The sequence below is a fragment of the Trichechus manatus genome, unplaced genomic scaffold, assembly GCF_000243295.1.
Source record: "Trichechus manatus latirostris isolate Lorelei unplaced genomic scaffold, TriManLat1.0 scaffold00014, whole genome shotgun sequence".
NCBI lineage: Eukaryota > Metazoa > Chordata > Mammalia > Sirenia > Trichechidae > Trichechus > Trichechus manatus.
This window is the reverse complement of record NW_004443950.1, coordinates 3,337,112-3,359,971: the sequence shown is the minus strand read 5'-3', so window position 1 is coordinate 3,359,971 and position 22,860 is coordinate 3,337,112.

Genomic DNA, 22,860 nt, shown 5'->3' with positions numbered 1-22,860 from the left:
CTGCCAATCCTGATGCCATGTTCTTCTCCATATAGACCAGCTTCTCAGATTATTTGCTCAGCATACTGATTAAGTATGGTGAAAGGATACAACCCTGACATACACCTTTACTGATTTTAAACCTTGCAGTATCCTCTTGTTCTATATGAATGACTACCTCTTAATCTATTTATAGGTTCCTCATGAGCACAGCTAACTGTTCTGGAATTCCCATTCTTTGCAATGTTATCATAATTTTTTATGATCCATACAACCTTTGTATAGTCAGTAAAAGACAGGTAAACCTCTTTCTGGTATTCTCTGCTGTCAGCCAAGGTCCGTCTGACATCAGCAATGATATCCCTTGTTCCATATCCTATTCTGAATCCAATTTGACTTTCTGGAAGTTCCCTGTCAATGTACTGCTGCAACTGCTTTTAAATGATCTTCAGGAAATGTTTACATGCATGTGATATTGATGATATTGTTCGATAATTTCTGCTTCTGTTGAATCACCTTTCCTTGGAATGGGCACAAATATGGATCTCTTTCAGTCAGTTGGCCAGAAAGCTGTCTTCCAAATTTCTTGGCACCTCTAGTGCTGCATGCATTTGTTGAAACATCTCAACTGGTATTCAGTCAACTCCTGGAGCCTTGTTTTTCACCAATGCCTTCAGTGCAGCTTGGACTTTTTCCTTCAATACCATCTGTTCTTGATCATATGCCACCTCCTGAAATGTTTGAAAGTCTACCAATTCTTTTTGGTACAGTGACTCTGTGTATTCCTTCCATCTTCTTTTGATGCTTCCTGCATCATTCAATGTTTTGCCCATAGAATCCTTCAAAATTGCAACTTGAGGCTAGTATTTTTTCTTCAGTTCTTACAGCTTGAGCAACACCAAGAATGTTCTTCCCTTTTGGTTTTCTAACTCCACTTCTTTGCACATGTCATTATAATACTTTACTTTGTCTTCTCGAGCTGCCCTTTGAAATCTTCTGTTCAGCTCTTTTACTTCATCATTTCTTCCATTCACTTTAGCCACCTGACATTCAAGAGAAAGTTTCAGAGTCTCTTCTGACATCCATTTTGGTCTTTCTTTCTTTCTCATCTTTTTATTGACCTTTTGCTTTCTTCATGTATGATGTTCTTGATATCATCCCACAACTCTTCTGGTCTTCTCTTATTAGTGTTCAGTGCATCAAATCTATTCTTGAGATGGTCTCCAAATTCAGGTGTGATATACTTAAGGTCATATTTTGGTTCCCACTGAATTTTTAAAATTTTCTTCAGCTTCAACTTGAACTTGCATATGAGCAATTGATGATCTGTTTCTCAGTCAGCCCCTGACCTTGTTCTGACTGATGATATTGAGCTTTTCCATCCTCTCTTTCCACAGATGTAGTTGATTTGATTCTTGTGTTTTCCATCCAGTGAGGTCCACGTGTGTAGTCACCATTTATCTTGTTGAAAAAAAGGTATTTGCAATGAATAAGTTGTTACTCTTACAAAATTTTATCATGTGATCTCCAGAGTCATTTCTATCACCAATACCATATTTTCCAACTACAGATTCTTCTTCTTTGTTTCCAACTTTTGTATTCCAATCACCAGTAATTATCAATGCATCTTGATTGCATGGTTGATCAATTTCAGACTGCAGAAGTTAGTAAAATCTTCAATTTCATCATCTTTGACATTAGTGGTTGGTGTATAAATTTGAATAGCAGTCATGTTAATATGGATATTATCCTATCACTGACAGCACTGTACTTCAGGATAGGTCTTGAAATGTTCTTTTTGATAATGAATGTAACACCATTCCTCTTCAATTTATCATTCCCAGCATAGTGCACCATGTGATTGTCCGAATCAAAATGGCCAATACCGGTCCATTTCAGCTCACTAATGCCTCAGATATTAATCTTTATGCATTCCATTTCATTTTGAAAACTTCCAAAATTCCCAGATTCATACTTTGTACATTCCACATTCCAGTTATTAATGGATGTTTGTAGCTGTTTCTTCTCACTTTGAGTCCTGCCACATCAGCAAATGAAGGTCCCGAAAGCTTGACTCATTCACGTCATTAAGGTCAACTCTACTGTGAGGAGGCAGCTCTTCCCCAGTCATGTTTTGAGTGCCTTCCAACCTGAGGGCTCATCTTCCAGCACTATATCCGACAACGTTCCACAGCTATTCATAAGGTTTTCACTGGCCAATTTTTTCAGAAGTAGACCACTCTTAATCTGTCTTAGTCTGGAAGCTCACCTGAAACCTGTCCATCATGGGTTACTCTGCTGGTATTTGAAATACTGGTGGCATAGCTTCCAGTATCACAGCAACATGCAAGCTGCCACAGTACAACAAACCGACAGATATGTGGGGTCCTTCATAACTATCATTTTTTAATGTTGCAGAATGTCCTATTGGACTGATGTGGCATGATTTAATAATTCATTTTCATATTGTTTCCCTAGTATAAATGGCTATCATTGTGCTACAGCTGTGGGTGAGCTAACCTTTTACAGCATTAGGCATTATCATTTAAATAGCATGTTTATAAGTGATAAGTTTGCTTTAGTTACCACATTTAATGACTATATTGGTTTCCTAGCACTATTGTAACAAAGGATCACAAACTGGGTGGCCTAAAACAACAGAAATTTATTTTCTCACTTCCAAAATCAAGATGCCAGGCTTCTCTGAAGACTCTAGGGGAAGATCCTTCCTTGCTTCTTCCTAGATTCTGGCAGTTGCCAACAATCCTTGCATTCTTTGGCTTGTAGACACATTGCTCTGATCTCTGTGTCCATCATAATGTGGTGTCCTCCTTGTGTGTCTGAGCCTGTGTCTGTCTCCAAATTCACTTTTTGTTATTAGGACACCAGGAGTTGGATTTAAGGTCTGTTTTAATCCAGTATGGCCTCATTTTAACTTTGTTCCATCTTTAAAAACCCTATTTCCAAATAAATAAGGTCACGTTCTGAGGCTCTAAGAAAACATGAATTTGGGGGGACACTATCTAACACAGTATAATGACTTTAAATATTTCTTTCAGAATGTTTAATTTAAATATTTCATTTAGATTGTTTATATCTGCTTTCGTTTTGCCACTTAGTTATTAGTTTTCTAAACAATTTGAACGAAGTCTTCCGTCATTAGGAAGACATCCACAGACGATGCAGGGATACAGAGGTGGACAGGAGTGACCCTCACCTTTTTGGAGTTCACAGGCTACTAGGGGTTCAGGCTACTGTAAGCTCCATAGGACTGCTGCTGTCAGAGGGGAGACATGGACTGAGGACAACCTTGTGTCTGCCTGGGGGACAGAGTGGAGAGGGCATTCCAGGTAGAAGGAACAGGGGAAGCAAAAGCAGGGTGGCATGTATTTAGATAACATGACAAATAAAGACACTCTCTCATCTCCCACATTTGCTACAAGTAGATTTTCTCTTCTTTTTGTCTTTTAAAAATACTATTTGATAAATATGTTTAAAAATGTATATCTGTCATCAGATTTGTTGGTCATGTTCTTTAGGTTGTTACCATCTCTCTAAAAATGATCGCAGCAGCATCTGGGTCATCATGGCTGACTTAGATGAAGGTGTAATGAAGCTGCCAGGGCAGACACCTCTCTTTGGGGGCAGTTATGCAAACACATTTTTTTTTTTTTTAACCACAGACAATCAATAAATATTTAAGAGAGCATTGCATTAAGGCTGTATTCTCAAAGTGCCTCTCAGGATGGTTTTGGCTATCATGTGTTATAACGGCAATCAGCATCAGTGCTCATTATTCTGAGTAAAGAGTGTAGTCATTTGGCTCTTAATGACAGGCACAGAATGGCTTCATTCCTGATGTCAAAATACTTTTAATCTGTAGGACTTTATAGAAATGCTCTGGTCTTTATAAGTCTTCTTGTATTTAGATATGGAGAGTCACTTTTTCTACCACAAGCCCCTGATGATTTGATTCTTTTTTGGACAACTTTTCTTCATCAAAGTATATGTGAAGGGTATTGCCTTAGTCAGGGTTCTGTAGAGAAACAGAACCAGTGAGATGTGTATATATATGGAGAGAAAGAGAGAGATTTACTTCAAGGAATTGGCTTATGCAGTTGTGGGTACTGGAAAGTCCAAAATCCATAGATCAGGCAGCTGCTAGAAACACCTACTGGCTCACATGATTGTGAGGGGCTGAACCAAACCAAACCCTTTGCCATCAAGTCGATTCTGACTCATAGCAACCCTATAGGACAGAGTACACCTGCCCCATATTGTTTCCAAGAGCAGCTGGTGGATTGGCAAGTCCAAAATCTGCAGGTCCGGTGGCAGGCTGAACACTTTTGCACGCTTGCATCCCAAGGTCTGTAGGTCAGGTGATGGAAAGAGTGCAGAGTTAGAGAGAAAGAGAGAGATTTGCCAAAATATGTATTTACAGTCTGAAGGCAGACCACATCCTAAGGAATTCCCCTTTCAAATGATTGATTAATTACATTACATTCAATTACATTATGAAATAGCAACTAGTCTAGTGTTTGGCAAATCCAATGGGAACCATAGCCTAGCCAAGTTGACACATAAAATTAACTATCCCAAGTGTGAAAGATATGGTTCTTTACTTCAGGAATTTATAGACCATTTGTGATGATCATAATACTTAGAAGACTACGTTTAGTCATTGACTTGCCTGTCTGTTGCTCTCACCAGCAGGTAAGCTCCTTGAGGGCAGAGCTTATGTCTTATTCATCTTTGTATCCATAGTGCCTGATATATAATAGAAACTCTGGAAATCCAACAAATATGTGTCGACTGACTGAACGAAGATATGAAGGTGTCGGATATGGGTATGCATAGCTCTACTCGTGCTGCACTGTGTGCATGGTGAAGAATGGTGAGAGCATTTTGGAGATGGTAAGAGGATGTCCAACTGGGAAAGACAAAACCAAGCTACAAGGGGGGCCTACTGTAGGCTTGAGCGCTGGATAAGCCCGGGGCATGTAGAGCTGGGAACAATGACAATTAGGAGAGCAGAGAGAAAGGCAAGATTGAAAGTACAGTAGCAAATTCTAGCAACAGTGACCAGTTCAGATGGACAGTAATGGTGGGCATGTGGAGGAGAAAGAGGGGAACTGGATAGGAAATGCCTAAGTCCTGGAGAGCTGTAAATAAAGCTGAGGGATGTTAGAATACTGTCAGTAGACAATAGGAAGCCATCTCCATTACAGACTTCTCTCCAAGTCTTTACTTCTTCTTCTACATCTTAATACTTTTGTACATAAAATCTTAGGAGGCCAAAATTCTTGTTCAGAACCAGAAATTGATGAGCTTGAATCATGAATCCTTCCTAAACTAAAAAAAATTTCTTTTTTCCTTTTTAATGGGGCTTATCCTCCCTTACATACTTCTTTCAAAGTCTTTCCTTCTTCTACATCTTAATACTTTATTACATAAGATCTTACAAGGCCAAAATTCTTGTTCAGAACCAGAAATTGATAAGCTTGAATCATGAATCCTTCCTAAACCAAAAAAAAAAAAAAATTTTTTTTTCCTTTTTAGTGGGGCTTATCCTACATGATCAACGTTGGTGAGATTGCCCTTGGGAGCAGTGCCCTGTCCTACTGGATCCCATCCTGAGAATGCATAGTGAATCCATGACAATGACGGATCTTACTTGTGTTTCCCTACAATCCTCTGCCGGTGTAGATGTCTGACTTTTTTTTTTTTTTTTGAGACTGGAAAATTAATAATAACCTTTTTCTTGCATATATTGATCAATTTTCATAGATATCTATGTCGGAACATTTAAAGACACCCCTCCCCACCAGGGGTGAGGCTAGAAAGGAACAAAGCCAGTGAAGAAGAGAATTTCATGGTGTCACATATATAAAGATTTCAAACAAATAAACAAAAGCTAAGATCCCAACATAAATAAAAGACACGAACAAAATAATTCACAAAAGAGGAATTAGAAAAGACTAACATATACATATGGACAGAGAGGAAGAGTTTCAACCTCTTTAATAAAAATAAAAGAGGAGGCAACTGAAAAAAAAAAATTAGAGGTACTTTTTCACCCATCTAATTAATACAGATTACAATTTTTAAAGATAGAGAGAAGAGAAAATGATGCTTGGAAGAATTTGGCTTAACTTACTTTCTTCCTTGCTTCTGGGTATGTTAATTAGCACAACACTTTAGAAACATTTTAACAATGTGTATCATGGGTCTTTAAAACATCCATACCCTTTGACCCATTGATTGTACTTCCAGAACTCAAACAGAAATGAAATAATCCTGGACAACACAAGAAGTTAATGCTCAAAACCTTCTATTGAAATGGCGCGTATGATAGTGGTACACTCAAATTAACTTAAATGTCCACAAATTTAAAATTTTATCTATGAAGAATGTTTAAAAACAAAATTTTTGAGTTATTGTTAAATTTACAATGAAACTTTATAATCGAAATTTCATTGAAATGTGCATCAAAAGAAAGCATCTGAATTATAAAACTACTTATATTTGTACAATGGGGTCATGGGTGATTGTACTTCTTTTTTATTCTCTGCATTTTCCAGATTTTATATTGTTTATATTGCTATAATAATGTCTATAATAATATCTATAATTTTATCTATATTCATCTATCTTGCTATAATAATTAGGAGAAAAACTTTTCAAACAAAAATCTGTAATTGGTTGCAAAGTCCTTATATAACAAATCACCAATGAGGCCCCAAACAGAGTGTTACATGTGACTTTGGCTGTCTGGGGTGAAGGTGAAGGATGTTTGATACCCAAGTCACACCCACAGAAGTAACCCTAGATCTGGTAATTATTATATAATCTGACAGCACCCAGGATGTCTCTGAAATCCCTCCTGTCCCAGCAGTAGAGAAGCAAAATCATTTTAGAGGAGACTAAATTTACATTGGATGACAGAGAGTCACAATCATTGCCAAAGCAAATTGTGTCAAAATTGTAGCTGATGGAAGTCCTATACTCTGAAAACTGAATTTTGAATGATTGGAGAGAAAGGGTATCCTCTGCAATTAGCCTATCAATTCTCCTCGCCAGGGATGTTAACTCCGTGAGAGCAGAAACCTTCCCTATATCACCCATCTTTGCTGTGCCTGGCACACAGAAAGTGCTCAAGAAATATGCTGGATGAACCAATAAAATCAATTGCTCAAGGCAAGAACCCAGGAGCCCGCTTGAGTTTTCCCTTGTCTAAGTCCCATAGCCAATCTAACGTTTTGCTTCTTCCTTAAAAGGTATCTCAAAATGTTCCTTTCTGTCCCCTTCCACTGCCCCCCACCTCAGTCCAGGCACCCTCTCTCTTGTCTAGATAAGACAACAGCCTCCCGTCAGCTTTCCCCACTCTCACGCTCGTCCTGTCCATTCTCCTCTAATCAGCAAGACTGGTGATCTTGAGGCCCAGTCAGATCAGGTCATTCTGCTGCTTGACTTCCAGGTTTTTCCGCTGTTCCAATTCCCCAATCATGGTCCTAAAATACCTGTTTAAAATGCTACTTCCTATTTCCTCCCAATTCTCACCTCATGCCACTCCCCCTTATTCACCTTACTGCATCTCACTGCTCTTCCTCCAGTTTCCCCAATTTCTTCAGCAGTCAAGCTCTTTCCCACCTCAGGACCCATTTCAACGTTGTTCTCTGCCAAGAATGTGCTTTCTTCCACATGGGTTTCAGCTTCTGTACCCTGTCGTCCAAGATGCCTTTGTTGCCCACACTAATAAAAGAAGACTTCCCTGTTATTTTCCATGTAGCCCCCACTTCTTTTGGCCTTGTAGGTAGCACTCACAATAATTTATAATTAATATATATATAGTTTTGGGGTCTGTTTCTCCCACTCAGATGACACCACATGAGAGCAGAGACCCACTGTCTGTATTGTTACCCATTGTGTCTCAAATGTCTAAATGTGGTGCTGTGCAGAGCAGGCAATCCATGTCTCTGGCGAATGAATGGATTCCTAAACAAAGAAGGGACTGACAACACAGATGCATTGAATGTGTGAGGACGGGGTGGACCAACATGAAGTTAGGAAGCATGTAAGAAAAAATACCAATAACAGAGGCGGTACTGAGCTGTAACAGCCTGTCCCAATCAGAGTTTCACCAATGCCCTAGGAAGAAGTGAATGGCAGGGTGAGTGTCTCTATGAGGACTCAGAGTACCATTCGAGGACGATGTACTCCTCGTAACCTTTTTTATAAAATCTATGGAATATATTGCAGTTCCTGGGTGGAACAAATGGTTAAGTGCTCAACTACTAGCTGAAAGGTTGGCAGTTCAAATGGACCCAGAGGCACCTCAAAAGACAGGCCTGGAGAACTGCTTCCAAAAGGTCATGGCCTTAAAAAACCTATGGAGCACTTCTACTCTGCACACACGGGGTCTCCATGAGTCAGAACTGACCTGACATCAACTAACAACAATATGCAATGTATCAGTGTGAATTCTCTCGCTCGAGATAGATATAGATACAGGTGTAGGGACAGGTACAGGTGCAGATACAGATACAGACAGATACAGAGAGCTCGGAGCCCTGGTAGTGCGGTTGTTAAGAGCTCAGCTGCTAACCAAAAGGTCTGAAGTCTGAATTCACTAGCCGCTCCTTGGAAACACTCTGAGGCAGTTCTACTCCATCCTGCAGGGTTTCTGTGAGTCAGAGTCGTCTTGACGGAAACAGAGAGAGCTTATATATTTTGTTTTCAGTAATTCTCACTAATTTTTGTTTGTTTATTGGCACAGAATGCTGAGTTTTAAGAAGACTACCGGATAGCAGGGATCAGTGAGTATTGGGCCCAGACCGAGCAGAGCAGCCAGACTGGGTCTGAATAGGGTCTTTGTACATGTCGGGGCAGGACCATTCCTTAAGAGAACACAGAAGGCAGAGGACACACTCAGAGGCTACGCGCTGAACATCCTGGGAAAGCAATTACAAAGGGGTTTAAGTAGATGGCAGACTCGAAGAGGTTAAACCTCGTTTCCTTCTGTGTTGTATTAAAAGGCAAAATGAAAAAGCTTTGGAACATCAAACTAAGCTCATCTGGCGAATTGTTTTTGGAAAAAGATAGGCTTGTGCATTTGGACTCCTGTCAGCTGTGTAAACACCCCATTATCTAGCTGGTTATCTCCGCGGTACTGTAAACCCCATGCAGGCTCGCTGTACCTGCCCAAGGCCCAGCATGCCCTGGAAAAGCAGCCTGTTCACGATGCTCTTCTGGGTGGCCTCGGCGGTTGCAATCTCCACATCACGGGGGCACTTTGGAGCTGTGCATGCCCCTTTTGGTGAGAATCCAGCCTTGAGAAGCAGTTTGAGAAAAAAACGAGGGGTTGGTTGACATCCCCCCACTAAATGGCAGAATGCAAAAAAAAGATGGTCTGCTGGCAGAATAATCATTTTGTTTTCTTTTTAGGTCCCCCAATTATGTTAATTTGGAAACAGTATCTATTAATTGCCCAATTAGACATCTGGTAATCACTTTCCACAGAAATATCCCAAAATCATAGTGGCAAGGCTTGGTGCACTATTTTATTGTATTGCAAATAAAAAATCTTATTTAGATTTAATAAAAACTAATTCCAGCTAATTTAATACCAATTGATCATTAACAGGTTGCATTTTGTGGTTTATCAAGTCTATAAGAAGGGTGTATAATTAACTGGAAATGGCATCCACAAGGTTATAATTAAATTCTCAGTAACTTTTAACTTTCAGCAAATGTTTTACCACTTAATTAACATTTCAGAAGATGATTTCTAATACAATTTATTAAATGCCAATTGCATAGTGCTGGGCCAACTAATCAATGAGGTGCTGGAACTTCCTATTTACAAAGTGTCTCTTCTTTCAAGCTAAGTAAATATCTTGTTGCAGAGTCAATAAAATATCATATACCCTATTAGTAAAAATTAATAATCAATTATGGGCTAAAGAGATTGGATATTTTAACATTCTGGTCATAGACTTTTGTTCGCATTTATTTCATACTTATTCAATAGAGACCCAGAAAGTCAGATAGAAAAAGAGAGAAACAGCATTTGTTCACTTGATTTTTGTCTACTTCCTTCGCTGGACTATAAGCTCCTTCTCCATTCGACTATAAGAACCAGGATGGCAGGGACCATGTCTGTTGCATCCCCAGCTCTCTGCATATAGTCTGCAATTAATGAATCATCACTTGCTTTAGAGATAAAGACAGAGGGAGCACAACGAGCCCAGGGATGAGAAGGCTACAGGGTCCATGATGTTTAAAACATTTAAGCCATCTCAGTTTATGTTCAAATTTTTCTTTTCTTCTAAAGTTGACTATAATGAGTACCGTATTTTATTTACTTACAGTTTAATTGAACATAGAAAATGGAAGGGCTGTTAGGATACTTAGAGTTGCTGGGTGGTGCAGTTAACATACTCATTTGCTAACTGAAAAGTTGGTGGTTTGAGTCCACCCAGAGATGCCTCTAAAGAAAGGCCTGATAATCTACAGCATTTTTATGCAAATAACCATGCCTTCTGCTTTGGTTTGCTGGCTGCACCACACCCCCTCACCCTCATGAGGTATTTTTGCAACTGATCTATACTAATTTTTTTTTTTTACAGCAACATGGTGGAGGTAAGGGGTGCGTGGCCAGCAAAAAATGCAGAAGGCCTGGCTTATTTGCCTGAAAGTCAGTGCTTCCTAAAAATCAGCCGTTGAAAACCCTATGGGGCATGGTTTTACTCTGATATACAGTGGGTCACCATGAGTCAAAATTGACTCAACTACAACTGGTTTATTGGTGGTTGGGATACTTAAATAAGATATTGCATGTGAAAGGCCTGATTTGGTAAACACTCAACAAATGTTGGCCATAACCCTTCTCCTTTGAGGCATCTGTCACTATTGTAATTTTGCATTGATTTGGGCAATTGTCTAATTACTGCCTTTTCTTCCCACAAGATCAGAAGCTTCGGGAAGGCAGGACCATGTCTGGTTTTTCTCATCACAGTATCTCCAGCACATAGTAGAAAAACAGTCACATAGTTGGTCATTAATAAATATTTGTTCAACCAATGAATTGATGAATGAAGCCATTATTCATATTATTATTATTAGTTATTCAAAGTATCCAACATAGTTGGCCCTCCAAACCTGTGTTTTTGGAAAGAAGATAAGAACGCCAGAACTCAAACTATGTTTTGTTGCTCATGACTATTGTGAGAAAAGTTGTGGCCATTTGTTCTCTGTGGCCAGGTGAGTGTCCACAGGACTCCTGCCGTGGGCTCTGCCTCCACCTTCCAACAGACCTCCAGCAACCATGAAGTTGTGGCCTCCTTCCATTCCCAACTGCCTTTGTGCTCCTGGAATGGCCATCAGAGCGTATTAGAGGATCATTTCCCCAAAATATCACAATGTGCTCTCACGCCAAGCCTGGTCCTGCAGGAGCTGTCTCATTTCCATCTGACAGTATCAAAATCCTGCTGAGCAAGTCCATTCCACTCCAAACATCTTTTGAGATCTGGGTTCAGCACCCTTTTAACATGATGCTTCTTGCTTTCCCTGAGGCCTGTTCCATCCAGGAAGGTGAGCTATATTAAACTTGCTGCTGTAGTGTTTGGGCTTATTGATCTTTTTTTTTTTTTTTTTAACTTGGCATCAACATCCAAAAGGCAGTTTAAAAAAAATCAAAAGGGGAAAGAAACAAGAAGGGGAAAAAAATGCACCCAACTGCAGCATTTAGCCCCGTCCATTGCGGAAGGCATTTCCAAGTGCTTCTGCTCCACCATGTATCAGAATGAGGGCTCTTTCCTTGACAACCTTTTAAAAGAAGATGGCAGTTTAGGACTGTAAGCAACACCAAAGGACAGAAAGATGAGTCCGTTGTTTCATAGTGCCAGTGCTAGGCTGACTCAAAGAAGGCAGAAAATGCGCTTAGATGAGACTCCTTCCAAGTAGGGATTCTCTTCTGCTACTAGTTCTGGCAACCTCTAAAATTTGACAGCCAGATTCATTATGGGAATCTTGAGGTCTCCAGTATTACCACAAATTCAAAGACTCTCTTCATACTGTTGCCTTTTAAGGGCTACAGGATCAAGTTTGCGCATCGATTAGATTTGGCCTTTCTCAGCAGAGTGCAGGAAGCCTTAGGAGGGGATATTTAACCTAGTCTGAAGTATGAAACAATCACCTCAAACTTGCTCCCAGTAATGACCACTGGAAAGGAGGTTGGGACCATGGTAAAATTCATCCATACATCCCTCTATCTCTCCATCTCTCCATGACTCCCTCTCCATCCATCAATCTATACATCCATACATCCATTCATCTTTATATCTGTCCATCCCTTCCTCCATTTGTCCTTCCATCTTTTCACCCATCCATCCACTCATCCATCCATGCATCCATTGACCCATCCATCCATCCATTTATCTGTTCATCTATCCAACAGTTATATGTTATACACTGTGCTAGGCATTACAAATTAATAAAATAATAAAATTTTTTCATATCCTCATATGTCTCTCTGTCTTCCAAATTAGCCATTCTCTTGCATTCCTTGTATTTTGCTCTTGCTGTTCCCTAACCCTAGAATGTTCTTTTCTGCTAAGAAAACTTCTTCTCATCATTAAAATCTCAGCCCAAAAGTGCCATCACCTAAGAAATGTTTCTCAAATGTCAGAACCTGAATTTTTTTTCCTATTGTTCTCTTGATGTTTTATTCATATATATTCACTAGCTCTTGTTACATTTTAGTTTAGTCATTTAAAATATTAACAATAACGGCAACGGACAGATTTTATGTGATGAATACTCGCTAGGACTAGATACTTTGTCAAGTAGTTTACATGTATTCAACGTTTAATCCTCACAACAATTGTATGAAGAAGCTACTGATATTATCCTTATTTTACAAGAGAAGAAACTGAGGCATGGAGTGATGATTTATGAGTTATCCTATTTAACTCAGCAATGAGTTCCCCTTGGGAGATATGAAGAGGCCTTCTGTACCATGAAGCTTAGTTAATGACTATCAAAGAGGCACAAATAGATACTCAAAAGAAAATATATAAATAAATAAATGATCCAACGAATCAGGGAATAAAAGAATATGCGATTCCAAAAATTTTAGTCTAGCCTCACCTTCTTAAATGACTGTATCCAGTTCTGAGAATGTTATAGTGGTTCCTACTTGACCACCTACATATATTATTCGGGTATGGATTCACTGTGAATTTTAGTGCAATTAAAGGGAATAGTATGGCATGCTGAATATATATCAAATATCCTGGCCTGCTTTTTACATGGATCATCTTATTTAAAACTCATGACACCCTAGGAGGTAAGGACAGTTATTATCCCATCTCACAGATGCTGAAAACTGAGGCATTTGCCCAAGATCACCTAACTAGGGAATAGTGAATTTGGTATTCAGACCTATTCAGACTTTCAGCAGAGCCCTCAAGCCTCAAAACCATGCTGTGCTAATAGACATATAGAAAGAGATCAAGTGATTAATACAGAGATAAAATGGCAGATACAAAGAAAGCAGAGCAGGGGCATCAATTCCTGAACACCATAAATACTGGGGGAGCACTAACCGCTACTTTACTTTAAGGCTCATTGTTTTCAATAATACCCATTTACTGTGTTTTGAAATGTTAAGCACTTGAATAAAATATCCCTGAGGAAAAACTGAACTTCTGCTCAATGACAAAGCATTTGTGTATGTATGTATATAAAATAAAGAATTTACATTAATGTTGTTTAGAGCTTTTAGGTTCAAAATGATATTCTTAATTGCATAGCCATGATGACATGGCTGACCCATGATACCTTTTTTACGTCTTTGGGATGTTTTCTGTTTAGGCTTATGAATGAATCAATCTATACCACTGGCCTTGACATTTGTAGTAGCCCTACTAATGTAATTATTTTTGTCCTAGTATTCCCTGCCATTATTGAGCAAAGCTGTGAGTACAGATGGTATGTTATCATTCTGCAATCACTTACTATTGTTTATCTGTTCCTACCATAACCTTGAAATTCCTTTTTCAAAGATCACAAATGACCCTTTGCTCACCAAAACTAATGGCCTCTTCTCAGCCATTATTTTCCTGGAACTTTCTGAACCATTTGATCTCACTCATCACTCTCCCTGTTAAGCTCTTTACTGCCGGAGCGTCTATGTCTTTGGATATGGGGTACCTTTCAGTTTTACAGTTTATTTACAATCTTACCATCCAGATGACTGAGGTCACCACATTCTCTAGCCTTTAAGGTCAGCTTTTCTATTTATATCCCAAATAAAAATGGTTCAAACCCTCTTCCTGCAATGTAATGGGAGAACAGCAAGCTTTGCCATTATCCTACAGATTTTGATCATCCATTTAAGAACACCTGTTTTAAGACCATCAGCTGCAGAGATTCAATGTCCAAAACTCATTTTGAAATAGCTCTCCATAGAAAAGGAGGATAAACCTAGTTTTTCAAAGTCGGTGCAGGACAACTTCACTTCCAATCATCAGACTCTTGTCTTGTACCTGAGATTTATCGGCCTCCTACCTGTTGTCTATGACAAACTGCATTTCAACACACAGAGACTTTGGAGACTGAGAAATATGACAGCCAGTAAGTGAGAAATGGAAGGAAAAAGCAAGTCCTCTTTAACTTCTACAAAGTGGCATTCTTTCAGACCCTGACTGCCAAACAATACTTAGAGAGGACTAGACATTTACAACCTTGAAAAATACCTATAATTGATACACAATTGTACAGAAGAGTGAAGAAACTGGAATTATGTTTTAGAGAGGACTAATCGCTCTTTGGGTTTTCAAAGAAGAAACATTGAGACAGAGCATTCCTAAACGCAGAGAACACGCACACCCAGTGCTCACAGTGCTTCTCCACAACCAAACCACCTGCTGTGACTTTGGTTTAAGTGATATGAGAACACTATTAGAAATATCTGTATTCACCCTTGGGTTGTTCATAAATAATGTTTCAACTGAGATAGCTATCAGATTCTCTCTAAGGAGGATGGAGGGGGAGGGCAGAATGATGAGTCAAGACTAACCTTGACCTGGGCATCTGTTGCACAGCTACACTCAATACTACAAGGGTGGTGTTTCAGGGTCCAAAACTGGGTTAATTGTTTAAAAGCAGACTTAGCCAGAAAGGTCCAATGGTGTTTTCCCAGTCATAAGGAACCCCAAGAGTCAAACCACAGAATTCAAATTTCAACTTTGGTTTCAAGTGGGGCCACTGAGTGACGAGGATAGGAAATAGAGCAAGGAGCCAGGGGTCGTTGGTGAAGTGGGTGAGGTTTGGGACAGTTGGGGGTGGATAAAGTGAGTGTGCCCTGTCTATGCACTTGGATATGTCCTGGAGGGCTCACGTTTCCATTGTACTGGCTGCTGGATGAGCAAGATATGGGTGAGTTGGTACAGTTTCAGAGCTCAAGGTTGGCATGGGTAGCAGCCAGCAGTGGAACACTACATGCATATTTCTAAAAAAAAAAAATAAAAAATTATTGAATGAGAAACTGAAATGACATTGAAAATTTGTTGGGACCATTTTTTCAGCCTATGAGAAGGATAAATGTTTTCATACGCTTTGCACTTTATACAGCTTTGTAAAAGAAGACATGGTTGGAAGCCTTTTCTATAACAACTTGATAAACTAAGTTTCTTCTCCCACCCTTACTTTCTTTCTGGATTTTTGTTTTTTTCCCCTCTATTTATGTTGACTTGACAGCATATTTTTTCTTGTCAGTTGAGCCAGTTGGTGTGGCAACATTCAATTTCTTGAAGAAATGTCTGTCAACATCGTGGTGAAAAAAATAGTACTGGTACATTGTACCAGCATGAGTCATCACCAACTCCAACAACCACAAAGACAAAATATTATAATAATAATAACACTAGTAACAACAACAACATCAACACCACTAAGTACAGTGATTGAAACAGAGAAAGCAGAGATTCAGCAGTTACATAGCTCAAGACTCAAATCCCTGAGCTCACTTTTTGACACAGTAAGCTTGGATAAGGATCCCTTTAAGTGGCAATTTCTTATCTAGAAGAGGTAGGTAATTATATATAACTCATAGAGTTATACATAACATATAGGGTCATGGGGAAAAATGCATTACAAAATTTAAAAAAAAAGAAAGAAAACTGCCCAGCACGTTTTCTAGAACGTAGTAGGCTCCTAATGAAAGACAGTCCCTATCTATATTTTTAAAATCCCAAAGCCAGTTCAGTAATTTTGAAGAGTTTTAAGGAGAAGGAAGATGACCCTACAAATAGATAAGCTAGGGTATATCCAAGTTCTTGTCTCCCACACACAATGGCATTACCCCTACGTACATTTCACTCTCATTCCCTATTATCAATAGAAATGGCCCCATTGACTCCATGGAGTCCCACTTGAGAAGCACGTAGATTCCTCCCTTAGTCATGAAGTGGAAAACTGTGATAAGCAAGATCTGAGAACTAAAGGAAATGTTTATTTTTTAAAAAAATGGTCAAAACTATTTTGAAATAGAGACTAGGAGCGAGTGTATACACCATGAGTGTATACAGCGTGTATGTGTATACGCTCTGAAAAAGTAGCCATAGAAAATCCTGTGGAGCACAGTTCTACTGATACACGTGGGATCTGTGGGTTAGAATTGACTCGATGGCAACTGGTTTGGTTTTGGTATATATACAGTAAAACCTGTGAAAGCTGGAACCTGTGTAACGCAGAAACGTGTCAGGGAAGGAAAACTCAAATATTTTCCACTAAAACGAGGGATAGAAAAGTGGTAAGACCAGTGGGGGGTGCAGTGGGTGCAAACTGTACCAGATGACACCATCAGAGGAGCTGACACCAAAATGACTGTCTATAAAAGTCTTGTGCAGTGTTTCAGCAGAAATTTATTATTTTTTTATAGTTAATTAGTTATAACAACAAAAACATTTTTCACAGCCCAGCTTACATGTATCAATATACCTATAAGGCTAAAACTCTATGCTAATTTACTTTTTGAACCTTCTAATGTTAACCTTCTAATGAAACCCTATGGGCAGTTCTACTCTGTCCTATAGGGTCTCTATGAATCGGAATCAATTTGAGAGCAACGGCTTTTTAATGAGCTCTGGTCAGAGATATCATTATTACCCAATTACAATGAAACCGTGAATAACTTTATTTCATCTGCAAGTGCTCCAAACACTCTTGTTTCTCTTGGTGCTGGTGTTTTTATAGTCACTGATTTTGTCAAATTTTCTGGTGTTTTAGCTCCAATATTATGGTAATTAGTATTTGGGAACCTATATCAATAATTTTTTTCAGAATGAAGTAGTAATTAAAGGAAAAGAAGGAGTGATATACGGGAAATACGATTTATAAGTAACATCAGTACAAAAAAACATTACTAAGGGTTATGTGGAAAGCCTGGTGGAGTAGTGGTTAAGAGCTATGGCTGCTAACCAAACGGTTGGAAGTTCAAATCTACCGGGTGCTCCTTGGAAACTCTATGGGGCAATTCTACTCTGTCCTCTAGGGTAGCTACAAGTCAGAATCGACTCGATGGCAACGGTTTTTTTTAGGTTTAAGGGTTCTGTATGGCCAGGTATGGGAGGAGGTCTACAAGTGGGGTGACACCATGAGTTACTTCACTGGGTGACACCAACCCTAGTGAAACTACTGGGTAAGACTGCACACTATTAAAGGCAGAAAACTTGCGAGACCCGGAAAAACAAGGCAGTCGGGCATCAAGTAACAGCTCTCACAGGTTTCACTGTATATATAAATTGAATTCTTACATGAGAGGCAGCGTGCTGAGAATTTTATACATAAAATCCGTTTAAACCTCAAAAGAACCATTAGAGATAGGGACTTTCTGATCTCCACCTTATAGATGAGGCAACCTAATCTTTGGTGGCCATTAAGCAAATTGCTCAAAACCACAAAGCTACAAAGTAGCTAAACCAAAGTTCAAGTCCTACAGGCTTCCTCCTGAACCCATGTTTTCAACCTTAAATTTATAGTGCCCAAAAGAAAGGGGAGACATACTATAAACACAGAGAGGAGAAAAACGAGAAGCAAGAGAGAATGAGAGTAAGGGAGGGAAGGTGCGGGAGAGAAGGGGAGAGAGAGGAAGAAGCCAGAAAGAGAGATTTAATGCCTCCATTCCCCCTAATAACCCATTTTTGTAGCATATTAGAATGCGAAGACCTTTAATAAAATACCTCTGAATAAAAGCTAAACTGTGCAGAGGCAGCACATTTGTACACATGAAGAACACAATTTGTTTACATGTTTTCTGGAAATTTGTTCTCAAAAGAATGGTCTTATTTCTGCAGTCTGTTACTCACACTGGCTTGACTTGACCTTATTTTTCTCTTCATAATCCCAGTGGTGGAAAGTTTTCAGTTTGCATTTATGAATACACCTATAGATGCCACTGACCTTAGTGGATGAACACGAGCCACTAACGGAATTATTTTCATATTGGAATCGCCCCCCAGGAGTTCAGCAAAACGTGGAGTAGGGATGGTTGGTTATTATTCAGCCATCTTTTCGATTTGGCATCTGTTTCCTCTGTAATCTTTAATTTCTTTAACTGAAAGATCATAAGTTACTATCTCCTAAATGCAATGGTTTCTTCTGAGTCTTTAGTTATTTTGCGGTTTTTTGGAGAGTGTGCCATTTGATCCCACCCACCTCTTTACAACCAGCCTTCTAAACTTTATAATTTTTTAAATATATTTTTATTGTACTTTAGGTGAAGGTTTACAGAACAAATAGTTTCTCATTAAACAGTCAGTACACATATTGTTTTATGACATCAGTTAACAACTTCACGACATGTCAACACTCTACCTTCTTGACCTTGAAGGATCTTTGTTTTTTTTTTTGTTTTTTGTTTTTTTGGTGAAAATATGCATAGCCAAAGACACACCATTTCAGAAATTTCCTACATGTACAATTCAGACATCAATTACATTCTTCCAGTTGTGCTGCTATTCTCACTATCCTTTTCCAGATTATTGCATCACCATTATCTTCAACTCACTGCCCCCAGGCTTCCCATCAAAGCTTTTGAGTTGCTGTTGTCAAATTGATCTCACATACATAATTCTTTTTTTTTTTTTTTGTACCTTAGATGAAGGTTTACAGAACAAATAGTTTCTCATTAAACAGTTAGTACACATATTGCCTTATGACAATCGTTAACAACCCCATGACATGTCAACACTCTCCCTTCTCAACCTTGGGTTCCCTATTACCAGCTTTTTTGTCTCCTCCTGCCTTCTAGTCCTCGTCCTTGGACTGCTGCACCTCATTAGTCCCATTTGGTTTTATGGTGCAATCAAATCCCCGGCTGAATGGTAAACCTCGGGAGTGACTTCACCTCTGAGCTAAAAGGGTGTCCGAGGCCATACTCTCGGGGTTTCTCCAGTCTGTCAGGCCAGTAAATCTGGTCTTTTTTTGTGAGTTAGAATTTTCTTCTACATCCTTCTCCAGCTCTGTCCAGGACCCTCTGTTGTGATCCCGGTCAGAGCAGTCAGTGGTGGTAGCCAGGCATCATCTAGCTGTACTGGACTCAGTCTGGTGGAGGCTGTGATAACTGTAGTCCATTAGTTCTTTGAACTAATCTTTTCCTTGTGTCCTGTTCTCTTCATTCTCCCTTGCTCCAAAAGGGGTAAGACCAGGGGAGACTCTTAGATGGCTACTCACAGGCTTTTAAGACCCCAGCCACTACTCACCAAGATAGAATGTAAAACATTGTCTTTATAAACTGTATTATGCCAATTGAGCTAGATGTTCCCCGTGACCATGGTCCTCACAACCCTCTGCCCAGCAATTCAGTCCCTCAGGAAGTTTGGATGTGTCTATGGAGCTTCTGTGACCTTTCCTTGTACAAGTTGTGCTGGCTTCCCTGTATTGTGTACTGTCTTAACCTTCACCAATGTTACCACTTATCTATTGTCTATTTAGTTTCCCCCACCACCCCTCCCATGCCTCGTAACCAACAAAGATCGTTTCTTTTTGTGTGTAAACTTTTTCATGAGAGTTTACAGGAGAGGTCTCATACAATATTTGTCCTTTTGTGACTGACTTATTTCAGTCAGCGTAATATCCTCCAGTTTCATCAATATTATGAGATGCTTCACAGATTCATCATTGCTCTTTATCGTTGCATAATACTCCATTGTGTGTATGTACCATAGTTTGTTTATCCATTCATCTGTTGATGGGCATCTAGGTTGTTTCCATCTTTTTGCTATTGCAAACAGTGCTTCAGTGAATATGGGTGTGCATATGTCTATTTGTGTGATGGCTCTTGTTTCTCTAGAATATATTCCTGGATGGCATGGTATTTCTATTTCTAGCTTTCTAAGGAAGTGCCATATCATTTTCCAAAACGGTTGTATTATTTTGCATTCCCACCAACAGTGCATAAGAGTTCCAATCTCCCTGCAGCCCCTCCAACATTTGTTATTTCCAGTGTTTTTGATTCGTGCCAGTAATGCCGGGCTGAGATGGTATCTCATTGTGGTTTTAATTTGCATTTCTCTAAAGGCTAGTGATAGAGAGCACTTCCTCATGTGTCTGTTGGCCACTTGAATGTCTTCTTTGGTAAAGTATATATTCATTTCCTTTACCCATTTTTTAATAGAATTATTTGTCTTTTTGTTATAGAGGTGTTCGATTTTCTTATAGATTTTAGAGATTAGACCTTTGCCTGACTTGCAATATCCAAAAATTTTTTTCCAGTCTATAGGTTCTCTTTTTACTCTTTTGGTGAAGTCTTTTGATGAGCATAAGTGTTTCATTTTTAGAAGATCCCAGTAATCTAGCTTATCTTCCTAATACCGTGCATTAGGGCCTCTAGTGTTGATCCTATTTTTTCTTCTATGAACTTTATGGTTTTGGGGTTTATATTTACGTCTTTGATCCATTCTGAATTAGCTTTTGTGTATAGTGTGAGGTATGAGTCCTGTTTCACTTTTTTGCAGATGAACATCCAGTTTTGCCAGCACCGTTTGTTAAAAAGACTGTCTTTTACCCATTTGATGGACTTTGGGCCCTTGTCGAAGATCAGGTGACCGTAGGTGGATGGATTTACATCCGGGTTCTCAATTCTGTTCCATTGGTCAATGTATCTGTCATTGTACCAGTACCAGGCTGCTTTGACTACCATAGCTGTATACTAGGTTCTGAGGTCAGGTAGTGTGCGTCCTCCTACTTTATTCTTCTTCAACAGTGCTTTACTTATCCGGGGCTTCTTCCCTTTCCATATAAAGTTGATGATCAGTTTTTCCATCTCTTTAAAGAATGTCATCGGTATTTGGATCGGGATTGCATTGTATTTGTAAATTGCTTGGGTAGAATTGTCATTTTCACAGTGTTGAGTGAGGTTGGTATGTTTTTCCATTTACGTAGATCCCTTTGGGTTTCTTGCAGTAGTGTTTTGTAGTTTTCTTTGTATAGGTCTTTTACATCCCTGGTTATATTTATTCCTAAGTATTTTTTTTTTTAGGGACTATTATAAATGATATTTTTTTCCTGATTTCCTTTTCATTGTTCTCTTTATTGGTGTATAGGAATCCAACTGATTTTTGTATGATTATCTTGTATCGTGCTACTCTGCTGAATCTTTCTATTAGTTCCAGTAGATTTCTCATGGAGTCTTTAGGGTTTTCTATGTATAGTATCATATTCATCCACAAAGAGGGACAGTTTAACTTCTTCATTACCAATTTGGATGCCCTTCATTTCTTTTTCTTGCCTTATTGCTTGAGGTAGGAGTTCCAGCACAATGTTAAATAGGAATGGAGATAAAGGGCGTCCTTGTCTTGTTCTTGTTCTCAGGGGGAATGTTTTCAGCCTCTCTCCATTAAGAATGATGTTGGCTGTTGGATTTTCATAGATGCCCTTTATTATGTAGAAAATTTCCCTTCTATACCTATTTTATTGAGAGTTTTTATCAGGAATGGGTGCTGGACTTTGTCAAATGCCTTTTCTGGGTCGATTGAGATGATCACATGATTCTTTTCTTTTCTTTTATTTATGTGGTGGATTACGTTGATTGATTTTCTAATGTTGAACCATCCTTGCATACCTCGTATGAATCCTACTTGGTTGTGGTGTATTATTCTATTGGCTAGAATTTTTTTGAGACTCTTTGCATCTGTATTCATGAAAGATATTGGTCTGTAATTTTCTTTATTTGTAGTGTTTTTGCCTGTTTTCGGTATCAGGGTTATTCTGACTTGGTAAAATGAATTCGGAAGTATCCCTTCCTTTTCTATGTTCTGAAATAGTTTGAGTAGTACTGGTATAAGCTCTTCTCTGAATGTTTGGTAGAATTCTCCAGTGAAGCCATCTGGGCCAGGGGTTTTTTTTTGTTGGGAGTTTTTTTTTTTACTAACTTTTCAATCTCTTCTCTTGTTATGGGTCTGTCCATGTCTTAGGCTGGGTTCTCTAGAGAAGCAAAACCAGTAAAGTGTATAAATATATATACAGACAGATTATATCAAGGAAAGAGCTCACGGGATTGTAGAGGCTCGACGTCCCAAGTCCGTGGATTAGGGTAGAGGCCTCTCCCAAGTCACACAGCTGCAGAAGCTGGCAAGCCCAAGATTGGAAGGTCAGAGAGCAGGGCTCCCACTCACAGATCGACGAATCCCAGGTTCGGCAGATAAGCTGACAGCTGAAGTCCCAAGAATGGGAGATGAGACAACAGGAAGCAGCCGCATGATCCAGAAAGAGCAAAAAGCCAGAACTTCTGCTTATATACAGATGTGGGCCGCACCCTCAAGGAGACTACCTTTCATCTGATTGGCTACTCACAGTATATTCAATCATGGGAGTGAT